This window comes from Schistocerca piceifrons, chromosome 2 (genome assembly GCF_021461385.2).
Source record: "Schistocerca piceifrons isolate TAMUIC-IGC-003096 chromosome 2, iqSchPice1.1, whole genome shotgun sequence".
Taxonomy (NCBI): Eukaryota; Metazoa; Arthropoda; class Insecta; order Orthoptera; family Acrididae; genus Schistocerca; species Schistocerca piceifrons.
In genome coordinates this window covers 965673757-965692483 of record NC_060139.1, presented here as the reverse complement: position 1 = coordinate 965692483, position 18727 = coordinate 965673757, and positions in this window count along the sequence as shown.

Below are 18727 nucleotides of genomic sequence, written 5' to 3'. Positions count from 1 at the left end.
TTTTGCCTAATGGTAATGTAGGATATGTATTCTCTTTGTTACACTTGTTGAAAGTTTCTTCATTTATTACTGACATAGGTGATCCGGAATCGATTACTGCTGAAAATTTCGATGAACCAATTTTAATTTCAATGAAAGGATGTGAAATAGTTTTCTGAACAACTGGTCTTTCTCGCAAAAGAGTGTCTCTGATATCGTCAAAAGTAATTACATTTTCGTGAACAATATTCTGTGTGTCAAAGGTAGTGCTTGTGTTACTGGAAGATGCGACCTGTACAGTATCTAGTCAAATTCTATCTGACGTTTCATTATGGTCAGGAGGATGTTGTGGTATTTCTACTATTTGAACTGTTCTATTACTTCTTCCACACGTATTACGCTCTGGATGATACCTACTGTCGGGCTCATTCATGAGAATAGGTTCTTGTGGATAATTTTGTTGTCGGTATGACCGACTGTTATTAAACGTACGCTGAAAATTGTCCTCATTGTCTTTACGTCTGTCGTAATAGTCATTCCTACACGGTGCATTGCGATACGAATTGAAGTACTGTGTTTTCTGCACGTAGCTATTTCCTTGCTGGCGAGCGTTACTATTTGTTGTACCAGGGACTATACGTCCACGCGGTGAAACATTAAAGCTTGGTTGACCTTGTGCATTACATTGTTGGTTAGGTATGCTAATCGGCTGGTTTTGTTGCTGTTGTTGTGAAAAACCTCTGTTGTTACTAAAATGTGGTTCCTGTTGCTGAAAATTTTGACGATATTGATAATCAAAATTTTGTCTGCTATTAAAGTTCTGGTGATTGTCGTTCCTAAAGCGTCTGTTACCTTTCCTATTGAAATTACGTGTCTGATCATAATTGCTGTATGTTATTGGTTATTATACGAAAAGTTTTTGTTTACGAAGGAATAATCTGGTTGCTGCACTTCTAAAAGCTGCAACAGATCCCTGAATGCCGAAATATTTTCCTTCTGCTGACCCATTAGAAGTGACACTCTTAAAGACCGTGGTAATTTAGAGATACATAGTTGAATAATTGCAGATTCACTGTACGGTTCACTTAGGTACTGGTTTTGTTGCACCATGTGCTCAAAAAATTGCGTCACACTGGGAAAATTTGAGTTCTCATAATTTGGAAAGGCTAATTAACTGATCTTTAATTCCGCGCTGTGTCGTCTTCGACCAATACGCTGACAGAAAAGGATTCTGAAACTCTTCTACCGAGTAGCACTGTCTCGCGATCGGTCTCATACGAGTTGCCGGTTCGCCTTCCAAAAAACTGCAAATAAATTCAAGTTTGTGTGTTACGGGCCAAGTCGGTGGAAAAGCAAAGCTAAATTGTTGTATCCAGTCCAGTGGGTGAATCTGTGTTCTGTCATTTTTAAACACTTTAACTTTCTCACTGACAGAAAATGTTTGTAATCAAAATTATCGTCTCTGTATGATGGAACAGGTTCAAGATTGTAAGAGAATCTATTGAACTGTGGTTGTTCGGAATCTAAGTCCCATACTTTCTGTAGATTACCCAAATTATATGCGCTGCGTGAGTCTGACAAATGTTCGCAAAGTGGCGTCTGCTGTGATGTGTTATTAACTGAAATACTTGTCATCTCTGTTACTTCTTGCTGTAAACTTGACAATTTTCTACGCAACGTGTTATTAGACGAATCGATCTCGTTAATTATCTGCTGTAGATTTTGAAATTCAGGTGTTTGATTAAATGAAACCGGTGAGGTATCGTCTGATTTGCTGTCATTATTACTTTCAATAACGTCAATACGACTGGCCAATTCATCACATTTTTCAGTCAGTATTTTTACCTGATCATCGGTTTTAGTATCAGAGGCATTAATCTGTTTTTGCAACTTACTTGTAGTTTCGTTCAGTTTTTTAACATCAGCTTTGATGATATCGCAATCCTGAGTTAGATCTAATTGTTCGAATCTGTCTGTCACTGTCTGAATATCTGCGGTGTGTGTATCTGTTTTTGATTTAAGATCAGAAATTTCATCACGTAATTCGGTGCTCAACTGTTTGATGGTATTAATTTCATTGGACACTGCAGCAATATTGTTGTCTACATATGTTTTTGCCTTTGCAAACATTTTACGTTTTTCTTCTTGTCTCTGTATAGTGATTGTTTCCATGACTTGACGTTTCACTTTATTTTGATCCTGAATAAATTTGCGGAAACGCGTATCACTGTTTTGTATGTGCTGATAAAAGCGCTCGTCAATCTGAGTGTTCTGTTGTTCGAATTTCGCGTCTATCTTTGCGTCCACTGTGCGCGAAAGTTCTGCTGTCATTAATTTAAATTCGTCGCGTAATTGTGTAGCTTTTTCAGAGCATTGTTTAGCGACTCCGCTAAATTCGTCTCTAAGTGTTTCTGTTGTAGCTGTTTGCATTTCCCTTAATTCCTGAGCAACAGACCTAATTTCTTCGCTACTTTTTTTTGAACAAGCCTCAATTTCCTCGCGTAACTGTTCCTTAGTATCATGACATTGTGCGGCAACAGCTCTAATCTGTTCGCTAAGCTGTCTGGAATTGTTGTCTAATTTTTCATTTAACTGTCTGCAGTTGTTGTCTTGTTTTTCGTTCTGTTGTTTGACCTGTTCACTAAGTTGTTTGAGATCTTCATTATTATTGTCTAGTTTTTCATTAAGGTGTTTGTTCTGTTCAAGAATTTGTAACAATAATGGCGTCGTTTGATCCAAGCCAAAATTAGCATTTCTATCCTCTGTGCTGTTTAATGGTGGATCTGGAATTGTCACGTTTTGTGTATCCATTTGGATACTCTGTGACCCACAAAAAGGTCTGCTTATCGAATCTCCACTGTGCGTCGCTATTTCGGAATTAAATGTATCCTTCGTACTTTCAGTACACTGTCCATTTTCGTTAGAAAAATTTGTCTGTACGTTACTTGAATTTCTCAAACCGGGTGTGTTAAGCTGGGCAGCACTCATTACAATAGGGCGCCCCGCGTCATCGATTGTCGTCAAATCAACGGAGGACATAACCGAGTTCGTTTGATCATTATTAAGACAAAAATCATCATTAGTGGTTGGAACGCACTGATTGTCAGTGAACGCAAGATCGTCATCATTACACTGCGCGTCACAAGCACTATCGGTGAAGTTGCTTAAGTCAGTAATTTCATTCATTATACCTCGCGATACACTATTCGTAGTCTTTCGCGGCATTTTTACTACAGTCACTATAATTCACACATGAAATAAGCACAATGCAAAAAGTAGCAAACACAAATACAACAGAGCAACGAATTGCCGATGATCTGAGGAAAGAAATTCACAAAATTAGTAAAAGCGTTGCGCCAAATGCTAATTATATTTAAGCAAATAAGAGCAGATATCTGACTGTTTCTTAGAAGATTCCCAAAGAAATACGATCCTGGCCGGATGTCACCAAGTGTAGCCTCCCCACAAAATTTGTATAAGTATTCTTATTCAAATGCTAATGGACATAGAGCTAAGTGTAACCTCCCAGCAATGGAATTTAATGACAATGACAATAAATGAAAAATAACAATCTAAGCCATGTGTAAGCTCCCCACAAAAATGAAAGTCAATTCAATAAAAATGAAATCTCAGTGACAATGAAAACGCAAATAGACCGAAATGTCGATCTTAGGCCCTGTTCTTACCTCAGTAAAATTGCATCTGCTCTTGTTTTTTGCCATAGCTTGGAGGAAATGCATCGCAAAAATTCTTTGAACTTAAGTAAATTTTTTCTTTAAGGAAATGCATGGGAAACTTTCTTTCAATAAAATGTTTGTTTTGTTAAAATGCTTGGTTTGAAAACAAAATTATTATTGGGGTGATTCTTGAACAAATTAATTACACTTAAGATGCATTACATTATCAGATGAGCGCAATGCTGCTTCATTACCTTATTTAAAAAATATACCTCGTCCTGAATCTTGACCAGAGGCCCATGTCGACGCCCGCCGACTCCTCACACACAACTCCGACTGTCTCTCGCGCGCTACTACATGCTCTCGCGACTCGTTACGTACAACTGAACTCTCTCGCAACTCGACCGCAACTGCTACTGCCGACTCCCTACATGCTACTGCACTCTCGCGCGGTCAAGCGCAGACTAGCAACGATAAATAACTCTCTGGTCAGAGATTCTGTCATGCCTCGCCATCGCTGTACTAAATACATACGCGTTTCAACCTATACAACCGAATCACGCATGTTACTGTAGACAGATCAAATTTCTTTCTGCACTCAACATAAAGTGAGCAGAATAGCACCCATGAGCTCTTTACTCGAAAAGTCCCAGTCTTCAGTTGACTTCCATAGAGTTCTGCACTCAATATAAAGTGAGCAGAATAGCACCCATGAGCTCTTTACTCGAAAAGTCCCAGTCTTCAGTTGACTTCCATAGAGTTCTGTTACTGTCTGCTTTTCCTTTGGTTGAAGACCGCCCTCACCAAAAGTACATCTTCCTTACATGCTGCAAACATGATGTGACTCATCATGACCACTTCCCAGACTAAACTAATATGTTACAGGAAGATATGTTTAAGAAATGTTATAAATATTGAGTCACGGACAGATCGTTCAGAATAATTACAAATAAAAGGTTGTCATAAATAAATAAGCTAGTGTTTTAGCGCCAGTGCACTCATGTTAAATGATAACGAATTATCGTTACAAACTATTTAAACAATTATTTAGGGCTGCCTAATAGAAGCCTCTTTTGGTTCTCTGTCCAACTGTGGTGTCCGCTACCATATGCAACTGACCGCTTTTAAATTTGCACAGTTTTGTAATAACACTTGCAATCAAAATTTGAATAAAGTTGCTGGCAAAATAGAAAACTGTTCATTAAGAGAGACAAACAAATATGACAAAACATGAAGTCTTCATGCTGTACTCGTTTGTTGTGCAACTGTTGAGGATACGCTGTCCTGACAAACATTTGCATAATGAAAAGATATAAAAAACATAATAAACTAATAAATTAAATAGATACATATTAGTAGCTTTCACTGTTGATAGCTGTAGTGCAATGCTGTCATCTGAGATATGATACGCTGAAATCACATGAAGCGCTTAAAAGTTGTTAATTCAGAGGTTCATTATAAAAAATTTTATTCGCTGTTAAATATTAACTTTTTAGTTTTAAAGACATTGAAATATTGTTGTATCATTGTACGAACCAGACTTTTATGAGCTGTCAAACATATTGAGGTGTGCTGATTGTGAATTCTTACAGATTCTTGAAGAACTCTAAGAAGCCATCTTTCAGTTTGTCTCAAAGCCCACCGTTGCTGGTCATTCCGCATTCTGCTAGGAGAGCGACCACTGTCCAGCTCCGCTCTGTTGGGATTCACCCACATCTGGTCTTCATTTTGGGTGGACCTGGAGCAGGCGCTATGTCTGCCATGAGCCCCAGGCTCAGTTCCGTTCAGCCCACCTTGTAGCAATTTTGAGTGAGGGACTAGCTCGCCTAAATAAGCGTAACATTACTCTGTCAAGCGAGTATATATGCTGCTAGTTCAATCATGGCGTTTCCACGCAATTTATTCAACAGTAGCAGGAAATTGCTGTTCTGTTACCGAGGATATTTGGGCAGAATTAATAACAGCTTTTAGTTGCAGCATTCCCAACAATTATCCATCGCATGTAATGGAAAAAGAGGAAAATCGTAATATTCGCACTGTCATTTAACTTAAAACAGCAATGTATTTTTTTTTTTCGGATGTCTGCAGGTATACTCACCGATATTTGTATCGGTTCTACCTTTTGTCGGTAAACTAAGTATTACTGCGAATGACCGCGAATATGTCTGCGAAAAACCGCATCAGCGCAGACCTCCTCAGGGTCATCTCACAAGATATATTTCTCCACGAATGAAGGTGGGAACTTTTGGTAGATTTTCTCTCGTTCATAAGGCAACGAATTCTTTGATCTCAAAAGAACCATATACTTGTTTAAAAGTGTGTCTTCTACATTCATTCGCGAACAACATTCTACTACTTTTTACAGTTACGTTTAATACCAAAGCTTTCATTTCGCTTTCACAAATGTTCAGAGTGCCCTTCACCGGAAGCACGAGAGACGTCCAAACCACAGTCAAACTTGTCAAGTGCTTTTGTGAGCATCTTTGGAGTTATGATGTTCACTGCTGTTGATACGTGGCGTTGTCTATCACTCAAAATTATTAGAAGGGGAGGCAGATGTTTGGAGCCTAAAAAAAGTGACACATACCTTGAAATCAAGTGACCTTTGAGGCGAATGGTGCATCCCCATCCCCGTACGTCCCTTTCGGCGATTCATTGTTAAGGCAATTTATTGTTAAGAAACGATCTCACATCGTGGTGCCAGTGCGGTATTGGCCTATCCTGTCTAGTAATGGAATTTTCGGCGTTTTCTTGCAATTGTGGAAAAAGTCAGATCTGCTGTTGTCATCTTCGAATGCTTTGACATGTAGGAGTTGCAGCGTCGTACTCAGACAAAAAGTACTCCTCAAAACTTGTAACTTCATCGCACCTTTTTAACCGAAGATCGCCAATCGCCTTTTGTTCCTGTATTATCGCCATTTTAACTCGACGCATATTGGCAATGAATGAGTGAGCGACTATCGGGAGAACTCCTGTCGTCAATAACATAACCAGAAGCACACAACCGGAGCCGATTCGCAAGTTAAAATTCACTCCAAACTTATACGTTCATTTGCGTAGAAGATATTAACTGCCTGACAAAAAAAGTGAAGCACGCAGAAGACACGTTCGGATGTCAATGTAACTTCACAGATGCACACGTCAACAGCAAGTATATAGACGATTAGAGTTGCGATTCTCTGTTATTGGTACAATGGTCAACAGAGCGCATTAGCATTGTTTATGTTGCTGTTGTTACAAGACGTGAACAACTTCACTGTGAAGGACATAATTGTGTAAGACGTAGTTATCAGCCAGGCTGAGTTCGAAAGTTATGTCACTCTGGGCCTCCATCTGGCTAGGTGGTCGGTCGAATCGTGAAATATCCAGATTTTTGGCGCATTTTGCTGTGACAGTGGCACGATTTTGGACATAAGGGAACGCGTGGTCAAGCATACACGTCACCAAGACTCCGACTGACCGAATAGTCATCGGAAGGAAGAATCACCCAGTAGTGCACCAGCATCTTGTAACCTCTTCACATCTGCGCCTGCTGTCCGGGCCGACCCTGCGTGACTGCGCGGCAAGGCTCAAGCGATAGAATAGAATTCTTTGTCATTGTTTACGTTCTAAGGATTTTTTTGTTAAAAAGGACTGTGCAAGAGTTATCTTTTACTTACTTACTGTTTAAGAGAGGTTTTAATGTGGTTTATTTTTTCTCTGTTGCTGGCACTGATTCCTCGTGGTACCAAGAATCAAAAGTTTAGTCATGTCAGTCTGTGGTTAAAATTTAAAAGGATTTTCATTTAATAACCTCTTATGTTCAGAGATATTTGGTGATTATTGTATTTTATTTTGCGCTATCATGTGCACTGTAAATAAATGTGATCATTCAAAGGACAAATGATGCAAAAACTGTGGACCTACCCTTCCATGTGATTCTTTTCCTATCGCAACCTTTATCTTCAGGTTTCATATGATTTCAGGGCACAGTTGATTGGGGGAACTATGACGGCACAGCGGTACGTCACGGGCAGCCTGCGTCCTCATGTGTCACCACTTATGTGACATTACCATGGTGCCATTTTTCAAAAGGACGATCCTCGTCCGTATGGCACGTGTCTCTATGAAGTTTCTGCGTGATGTTGAGGTACTAGCGTGGCCAGCAAAATAGCCACATTCGTCCTCGATAGCCCGATAGAACATGTGCGGCGCTGTATCGGGAGTGAACTGTGTCACAGTGACAGTTTACGGCTGTAAGGAACCAGCTACAACAGTTTTGGCCCAGTCTGTCTAGCGGACAATGCCACACTCATAAGAGCTCGACTTTGTAAACACATACCCTGTCAGCCAGTGAATTTTCATTTAGTTTCCTCCTCCGTTTCTGGTGCTTACACTTTTTTCGTCAGACAGTGTTGTCTTGTGAAACCAGATGAATCCGTATGAAACAGCATGTATATTAATAATAAGAAACAAACAACGCATTAGTATACCACACGAAAGTTCTTCTGACAAGTAACGCCCTCTGCTGCCGTTGACACATGCACCAACTACCAACATGATGAATCATGGACGCAGTGACGCTTCACATTCCTCCACAATATGCAAACGAAGATCCTCTGTATCTTGTACTGGGGACTCTCAATATGTCCTATACATAAAAGAATAGTGAATTTAAGTCCTGAGAACGTGGATGACAGAGAACGCCTACATCTCTTCCCAGGCACTCACGACGAGTCGCCACTACAACTACTGAGAGATTTCTAGCGTCCAGAATCGGCAAAAAAAACTTCTGGATAACGCGTTCTTAATAATTACAACAAGTCATAGTGAGACTGTTGAAATTAACAACTAAACTTTTATTTTATTAAAATTCGTAGTTAGTTTTTCGTTTCAGTTTTTAGATGTAAAACAGGCACGTACAATGAAGTCTGCCAATTGAGGTTTACCTCTCCAAAGCTTAGATGACTAAAACGATACTCAATTAATATTCGAGGATGAGTCAATAAATAATGAATCACAAATGCCAGAATACTGGATGCCATTTTGACTCCGTGTGGTTCTAGACGGCGACAGCTTAGGTCTGGTGGAAGATAGGCTACCCACAGTTAGTGAGTTCCAGCCAATGCAAGATGGCAGACGAAGCTATAGAAATGAGCCGGACTAGAATTGAGCACCGGACTAGAATTGAGCACAGTTGTGCGATTTGCGGCCCATGGGGTATTGTTTCCTTAGTCTTCGTTGGATTTGTCAACATTCAATCATCGACTGTATTCAAACACAGAATTTTACACATTACTTATCTTCATTGGTGGTAGAACAGACATATCTCCGTATTTTAAGATAATTTTTATTCGGTTCAAGCTAGAGTATCTACCATGTCAGTGGCCTGGAGATGGACCAACTAAAAATGCAGTTCGTGTTTTGTTTCAGATGCAAATGACAAATATCTGTGTAAATGATGGTACTGTGAGAGGAACAAGAAAAGTAACACTTACGTCCAATAGCAGCGTTTTGATTATGTTGTATTTTTCGAAAACTGGGAGTGTACATGGTCGCAGGCATGAGCTGAAAGTGTACCAACGACTACGAGTGACGACTATGAGGTCACGCATCACACATCACTTTACTACGCGTACGTGATATGCATGTGCGTTAGCCCGAGGTTGCTCCACGCGTTATGAAGTACCCCGTTATCAGTCCACATAGCATACATGACGGTAACATGGGTTGCCTAACTATCAGGTAACCACCTGTTCGCTTTCCTCCTAAATAACGTTTCTTTCTGCGCTAACCGTAGGGATTAGCGTTTATTACCAAAGATATCTTTGTTTTAATATCTCTTTGTATGCTTATTTCTAACACATCCTGCAAACTTGGTTCATGTTCACGATTTCAAAGCTGTAAGCAGCATTGTGAACACCTGTTTCATGAATGATCGGATGTAGTCTCCGTAATGACATGTACGATAACGTCTCATGCCGATGTTTGCTGTATGTCAATTTTCATTGTTTCTCCCCAAAAATATTCTCATTCCCTTTAAGTGTCACATTTGAAACCCCAGTTACCCGGTCACCAACCCATTCTAAAATCACATTAGATTTTTTCGACTGTTCGTTCCGTTAGTTCGTACCTGGGCTAATGTTCGAAAACAGTTCTTGTTACCCAGTCAACAAGAGCCAGAGGAACATTTATGGGATAACTAAAACAGGGTCAAAAAGCTGATAAACCGCTCTGTGTTATCCACGTATCGACTTATGACCTGAATAAGAAGTATCTTTTCAAGAACATGAGGAAAATTGAGGTAAAATCTGTGTTAGGGTATCTAAAAGTTTTCTGTTGAATTAATAAAAGTTCCTGCATGGATTAATAACGGTGCACTGATTCCGCATCTAGAAACCTGTTAGAAAAAATCGGTAATAGCGTCTTGCAACTTGGAACTGAAAAGCTAGGGAGTTTGCAAGGCATGAAGTCGATATGTGGTGCCGAGAAACTTCTACTTGCCACGCAGTGTGTCATGCAGGCGGCACAAAATGCATCAAAAAAGTTTCTAAAATCTGAGAGGCAGCTGACTGAAATAACGTCACAGTTCCATAAGAGTGTTGCATACAAAACTACATTAAATATGTTTTTCACATCTTGAGAAAGCAATTCTTTTCGTTATACTGCTCCGTCATCTCAAAAGTAATTTCTAGTACAGTCGTCCCAGGTACGCATGGCTGTATAGCGGGGACGAGGTACGGACGCTACTACGACTTTCTAGCTGACGCTCTAGGCGTATCCGGGCGCAGATGACATACGAAACATCTCTCTGAAATTCTATGAGATATTGGCCTGTGACAATGAAATACCTCTAGTTCTTTAATTAGTTGCTTGTAAGTTTTCCAATTATTATTGTATTTCTAATAGGGGGCTGATGCCAGCGAAACTGGAGAAAAACCATCATAGTACTTCAGTAAACATTGCTAAAATAACGTAAAAACGTTGCTGAACCATAGTCCTTCACCTCCAACAAAATATGTTCATCATTTAGTGTGCTTTCAAATATTACAAATTCAGTTATAAAATTATGTACAGCGTTACTTATTCCTTAACTGGAATATCTAAATTGTTCTCGCAGTTCTAACAGTTAATGTAGCATGTTTTTAGTATTATTCTGGAAAATAACATTTGCTTAATAGCTTGCAAATAATGAATATATTCTAAAATGGCCTTTAGGAAGATATTTTCTATAGAAACCCACAGGAAGGTTCAACGCTTTGATGACATAACCGAAATTCTAGCCAAGGCGAGGCGCGAGTTGAATGACATCCGCAAGACGTGAGAGTTTCACATGGTTGTGTGGACGTTCTGTGCGGTGTACTCGTATGAGGATACGGGGGGTGGGGGGTGGGGGGAGGAGGAGCCGGCGTGGGCGGGGGTGGGGGGGGGGAGGAATATGCAGCACACCCGTAGCATCAAAACCACCATCTTAAATGTTCTCTATTTTTGGTTAATTCTTTCTCGAAACTTGTCAGACTGATTCTGGCTGATGTGGTTGTTGTTAGTGGTCCCTCACACACAGATAGCTCGCTCATTAATTAGCCAATAGGTTTTCAGTCGAGATGGTGACAGCGCAGAAAACAAAAGGCGTTTTGTATTTAACGTTTCAACAGACGCAGCTCAGTTACAACGGCGCGGAGAGTTTTCATGGGGTCTATGACACTATAACCCATACAGCTCAACGCTTTCGACGATGACAGAAGTTGTTTTAAGGACAGGTTGTTTACGGATGGGGATATCCACAGGTCACCCTCCCGTGCGTGTCCAAGAAGTAGACAGCATTTAAAAGAGTTGTGCACGCAGTCCACAGACGTGTACTCATCGTGACAGCCAAGGGGTAGCCATGCCTCATATGTTTGTCTGGCGTGTTATGCGATGGCGTTTCAGTTTGAAACCATACACATTAAATTACTACAAGCCGCACGTGACGATGATAAGCAACAATGTGTAGAATTTTGGGAACCTGCTCTGGGTGCGGAGGTGGAAGATAACAAATTTCATTTATGTTAAATACTACTTTAAAAACAGTCGTAGGTTGCAAAATATGCTTTATTATATTAAGAGCAACGAGTTTCGTCCGGATAGCGCATCATCAGGTTATGTTAAAAAATCAGAAATTTTCTGCCAAAAAGCATCCGTAAGAAATGCGAGATAGCATGAGATTGCCTTTTAGTACGTTTTATTCGATATCTTGCCCTGTTGACGGATGCCTTTTGGCGAAAAATTCTGATTTTTTAACATATCTGATGATGCCCTATCAGGGCGAAACGTGTTTTTCTTTACAGAATATCGTGCAACCTAAGATTCTTTTTCAAATAGTAGCAATAGGTTTTCTACCACCACGTCAAGATGGAATGGAATAATTTTCATGTTTAGTGTTCAGCTACGCGGCTACGTTCCATTCACGCGGAAAGTGAACCGCAAGAAAGAACGAATATGGGGAACACAATAGCCATGCGCCGTAGTCCAGTACGAAAGGGCTAAACCACATCCGGTTTGGGCTGATCCCCAAGAAAATATTTACGGTTTTATTTCTCGGAGACTGCGGTTACGGAAATTGCATAATATGTAGAGTTAACACGGCGAAAATTTAATTTATCAGCAAAACGGAGCGTCATAAGGCTGTTACGTGCGTGTAACAGTATTCTTTATTAACCAGTATATCCCCTCCGACGCCGATTCTTTAAGGACTTGGGCTCGGAGGTATCAAACAGCTTCACATGGCGCCGACTGCTTTACAAATGACTCAACGTGATAAATATTTGACGTTAAGTATGTTGTTGTTGTTGTGGTCTTCAGTACTGAGACTGGTTTGATGCAGCTCTCCGTGCTAGTCTATCCTGTGCAAGCTTCTACATCTGCCAGTACCCACTACAACCTGCATCCATCTGAATCTGTTTAGTATATTCATCTCTTGGTCTCCCTCTACGATTTTTACCCTCCAGTACTAAACTGGTGATCCCTTGATGCCTCAGAACATGTCCTACCAACTGATCCCTTCTTCTAGTCAAGTTGTGCCACAAACTCCTCCCCAATTCAATTCAATACGTCCTCATTAGTTATGTGATCTACCCATCCAATCTTCAGCATTCTTCTGTAGCACCACATTTCGAAAGCTTCTATTCTCTTCTTGTCTAAATTATTTATAGTCCATGTTTCACTTCCATAGATGGATACACTCCATACAAATACTTTCAGAAACGACTTCCTGACACTTCAATCAATACACGATGTTAACAAATTTCTCTTATTCAGAAACGCTGTCCTTGCCATTGCCAGTCTACATTTGATATCCTCTCTACTTCGACCATCATCAGTTATTTTGCTCCCCAAATAGCAAAACTCCTTTACTACTTTAAGTGTCTCATTTCCTAATCTAATTCCCTCAGCATCACCCGACTGAATTCAACTACATTCCATTATCCTCGTTTTGCTTTTATTGATGTTCATCTTATATCCTCGTTTCAAGACACTGTTTATTCCGTTCAACTGCTCTCCCAATTACAATGTCATCGGCAAACCTCAAAGTTCTTATTTCTTCTCCATCGATTTTAATACCTACTCCGAATTTTCCTTTTGTTTCCTTACCTGCTTGCTCAATATACAGATTGAATTATGCTTCCCTTTCATGTCGCTCGACTCTCATAATTAACATCTGGTTTCTGTACAAATTGTAAATAGCCTTTCGCTCCCTGTATTTTACCCCTGCCACCTTCAGAATTTGAAACAGAGTATTCCAGTCAACATTGTCAAAAGCTTTCTCTAAGTCTACAAATGCTAGAAACGTAGGTTTGCCTTTCCTTATTCTAACTTCTAAGATAAGTCGTAGGGTCAGTATTGCCTCACGTGTTCCAATATTTCTACGAAATCCAAACTAATCTTCCCCGAGGTCGGCTTCTACCAGTTTTTCCATTCGTCTGTAAAGAATTCGCGTTAGTATTTTGCAGCCGTGACTTATGAAACTGATAGTTCGGTAATTTTCTCATCTGTCAACACCTGCTTTCTTTGCAATTGGAATTGTTATATTCTTCTTCAAGTCTGAGGGTATTTCGCGTATCTCATACATCTTGCTCACCAGATGGTATAGTTTTGTCAGGAATGGCTCTCCCAAGGTTGTCAGTAGTTCTAATGGAATGTTGTCTACTCCCGGGGCCTTGTTTCGACTCAGGTCTTTCAGTGCTCTTTCAAACTCTTCACGCAGTATCATATCCTCCATTTCATCTTCATCTACATCCTCTTCCATTTCCATATTATTGTCCTTAAGTACGTCGCCCTTGTATAGACCCTCTATATACTCCTTCCGCCTTTCTGCTTTCCCTTCTTTGCTTAGAACTGGGTTTCCATCTGAGCTCCTGATATTCATACAAGTAGTTCTCTTTTCTCCAAAGGCCTCTTTAATTTTCCTGTAGGCAGTATCTATCTTACCCCTAGTGAAATAAGCCTCTACATCCTTACATTTGTCCTCTAGCCATCCCTGCTGAGCCATTTTGCCCTTCCTGTCGATCTCATTTTTTGAGACGTTTGTATTCCTTTTGCTTGATTCATTTACAGCTTTTTTATATTTTCTCCTTTCATCAATTAATTTCAATGTTTCTTCTGTTACCCAAGGATTTCTACTAGCTCTCGTCTTTTTATCTACTTGATCCTCTGCTGCCTTCACTGCTTCACCCCTCAAAGCTACCCATTGTTCTTCTACTGTATTTCTTTCCCCCATTCCTGCCACTTGCTCCCTTATGCTCTCCCTGAAACTCTGTGCAACCTCTGGTTAAGTCAGTTTATCCAGGTCCCATCTCCTTAAATTCCCACCTTTTTCAGTTTCTTCAGTTTGAATCTGCAGTTCATAACCAATAGATTGTGGTCAGAGTCCACATCTGCCCCTGGAAATGTCTTACATTTTAAAACCTGGTTCCTAAATCTCTGTCTTACCATTATATAATCTATCTGAAATCTTCTAGTATCTCCAGGGTTCTTCGCTGTATACAACCTTCTTTCATGATTCTTGAACTAAGTGTTAGCTATGATTAAGTTATGCTGTGTGCAAAATTCTACCAGGCGGCTTTCTCTTTCATTTCTTAGCCCCAATCCATATTCACCTACTACGTTTCCTTGTCTTCTTTTTCCAACTGTCGAATTCTAGTCACCCACGACTATTAAATTTTCGTCTCCCTTCACTACCTGAATAATTTCTTTTCTCTCGTCATACATTTCATCAACTTCCTCATCATCTGCAGAGCTAGTTGACATATAAACTCGTACTACTGTAGTAGGCGTGGGATTCGTGTCTATCTTGGCCACAATAACGCGTTCACTATGCTGTTTGTAGTAGCTTACCCGCACTCCTATTTTTTATTGATTATTAAACCTACTCCTGCATTACCCCTATTTGATTTTGTATTTATAACCTGTATTCATCTGACAAAAAGTCTTGTTCCTCCTGCCACCGAACTTCACTAATTCCCAGCATATCTAACTTTAACCTATCCATTTCCCTTTTTTAAATTTTCTAGCCTACCTGCCCGATTAAGGGAGCTGACATTCCACGCTCCGATCCGTTAAGGATATAAGCGAAAAAAGGTTTAGAAAAGCTTGTTGGAAGTCGCTAAGCGTTCTCAATATCTAGCTATGGGTGAGCGTATCCTCGGCTTTTGAAGGAAAAGCTCGTCCATCAGCGAAGCAGAATCCTAACCGAAGGGGCTCGGGTTCAGTTCCCAGTCGGGTAGGAGGTTTTCTCCGCTGCGGTGCTGGGTGTTGTGTTATCCGTACATTTATATAATCATAAATGACGAAAGTCCCCTCAACAAACGGTATTATATCGTCTTTCCACTATTGAGATGGCTGTATGGGTACAAACAGAAAGTCGAGAGAGTAAAAAAAAAAAAAAAAAAAAAAAAAAAGCAGAAGCGAGTTTTTCAAGTATTTTAGCGATTATGACGTCATATCTCCCGCACTATGTGTCGCACAGAGATATAATTTTGCATAAACATTCTCTGATATATGGTGGATACTGCCTACAAAATATGTTGCGAACAGTTTTAGTAGTTAAGACATACCATATGAAAACGTTACCACTGAGGCTGAAATTTAGTGCAAAAAAAGCGCAAATGTAATATCGTATGTGTGATAATTTGCGCTCCGTCTGCTAACGCTGCACTAATATCTATTCAGAGTCTCTAATTGGAATCCTTGCCTTATATCTATATCTTGTCGTTCAAGAGTTGGCTGCATCTACATCTACATATATACGTACACACTCCGTAAGCTACCGTATGATGCGTGGATGAGGATATTCTGTACTACTACTAGTCATATCCTTTCCTGTTCCACCCGCAAATAGAACGAGAGAAAAGTGACTATCTGTATGCCTCGGTACGAGTCCTAATGTCTTCAATTTTATCTTCGCACTCCTTACGCGAAATGTACGTTGACGGTAGTACAACTGTTCTGCAGCCAGCCTCAAATGCTAGGTCTTTGAATTTTCTCGATATTGCTCCCCGAAAAGAACTATCGCCTTCCCTACAGCAACTCTGTAATATTTGCGTGTTTTTCTGTAACCTACAGGTAACAGTTCTAGCAGCCTGTCTCTGAACTGATTCGATGTCTTCCCTTAACCGACCTGGTGCGGATTCCAAAGACTCGAGCAGTACTCAACAAAGGGTCGCACTAGTGCCCTGTATGACGTCTTCTTTAAACATGAACCACACTTTCGTAAAATTCACCCAGTAAATCGAAGTCGACCATTCGTTTTCCCTACTACAATCGTTACATGTTTATTCTGTTTCTTATTGCTTTGCAACGTTACTCTTAGATACTTAATCAACATAACTGGGTTAAGGAGCACACCACTAATGTTGTATTTGAACAGTATGGGATCCTACCCATCTGCAATAACTTACATTTTTCCACATTTAGAGCTAGCTATCACTCACCACACCAACCAGAAATTTTGTGTACGTCGTTTTGTATACTCCTACAGCCACTCAACGCCGACACCTTCCCACAAACCTCAGCATCATCAGCAAACAACCTCAGATTGCTACTCCCTCAGCCAGATCAGTTGTAGCAAATAACGATAGTCCTATCACACTTCCTTGGCGCATTCCTGACCGTACCTTTGAGATGCCATCGACCATAACATCTTGGGTTCTGTTACTTAGGAAGTCTTCGAGCCACTCACATAACTGGGTACCTACTCCGTATGCTTGTACCTTAGTTAATAGCGGGCGCCGTGTCAAACCTAGGAAACGTAAGAATATGGAATCCACCTGTTGTCCTTCATCCACAGGTCGCAAAATATCGTGTGAGAAAAGGGCAAGCCGAGTTTCGCCGGAGTCATGCTTTCTAAATCCGTGCTGATTTGTGGTTCAAATGGTTCAAATGGCTCTAAGAACTGTGGGACTTAGCATCTGAGGTCATCAGTCCCCTAGACGTAGAACTACTTAAACCTAACTAACCTAAGGACATCACACACATCCATGCCCGAGGCAGGATTCGAACCTGCGACCGTAGCAGCAGCGCGGTTCCGGACAGAAGCGCCTATAACCGCTCGTCTACGGCGGCCGGTGCTGATTTGTGGACACAAGAACTTCCATTACAAGGAAATTTATTATATTCAAACTGGGAATGTAGTGTCTAGGATGCCCGCATTCGCGGATCGCTATACAAACATATAAACAAATCGTACTAATGTGTTTTATTAGAAAAAGTACATTAAAAGTTAACTTTTGCAGTTACACAGATGTGTCACAAGCAAAGGACGGCGTAAAAAGTAAACAAGCTTCTTCAGCTTCTTCAATATAGACAATTCTAAGTCTGCACTACATAGAGAGTGCAAAGGAAGTGATCCAGCGTTGACGCTGCTGCACAAGTGCCTAATCTTGAAGCTGCTATTGAACTGGGGCGTCGCCAGTCTGTCACGGCGCTTACGTCCTCGTCACATAGGGACCGCAGCTGTCGCGATATCGTCCTGGAGGGAGTTGCGATCAGAGTGCGATTGACTGACCACTCCTCACAGCCATCTCTTCTCTGTCGTTCCCGACTGACGTGCCGGCGCGTAACAGGGAATATGTTCAAGGATTCTGCGGGAAACCGATGTTGCGCTGTCAGGCAGAATCAGCGAGGTGTTTGCTTGTGATCCGTGGATCTTATCGAATGAGAGTGTCCGCACGTTCCAGCGTTGCAGGAGTCACAGCTGAATGTGGCCGCCTCGCACACAGGAGATCGCACAGCTTTGCGCCACCCTGTTGCTATGATGACAGATGCCTCACCCGACGACTCACCGTGATTTTGTTCAGTGCCAGGTCATCGCAGACATTCTGCAAGTACTTACGAATATCTACGATACTCTGGTTTTCCGCCAAAGAAACTCAATTACAACTCTGTGATTGGAACGCACCTCTGTTACAGGCACCTTTTTGAAGACTACATACAGCGGCGCTACCTATCGGAACTTCCTGAAACTATGAGGGCTGGAGCGGGAATATTCCACGAAGCCTCACCACAAATTCCGCAGTTTTTAGACGGAAATTGAATGACAAAAGACAGTGTTACAGTAGTTACTGAATGTCAAAAAAATGGTTCAAATGGCTCTGGGCACTATGTTACTTAACTTCTCAGGTTATCGGTCGCCTAGAACTTAGAACTACTTAAACCTAACTAACCTAAGGACATCACACACATCCATGCCCGAGGCAGGATTCGAACCTGCGACCGTAGCGGTTGCTCGGTTCCAGACTGTAGCGCCTAGAACCGCACGGCCACACCGGCCGGCCATTGAATGCCCCTTCTAGTAACTTTCTTGTTAACCGTCCTGTGTGTACAGTTATCTAGAGCATGCATTCAAGTAAGACCTGTCAAGAAAGCTTGTATGTGGTGCTCTGGCCTAGGTATAGCAGTTTATTTTGAGTTTGTATGTCCTTTAGATTTTTTAAAATGTTGTACTTATTTTGATGAGCAGCACTCTGTAATGCAGTTATTCTACACTACTGGCCATTGAAATTGCTACACGAAGAAGAAACGCAGTTGATAAACGGGTATTCATTGGAAAAATATAT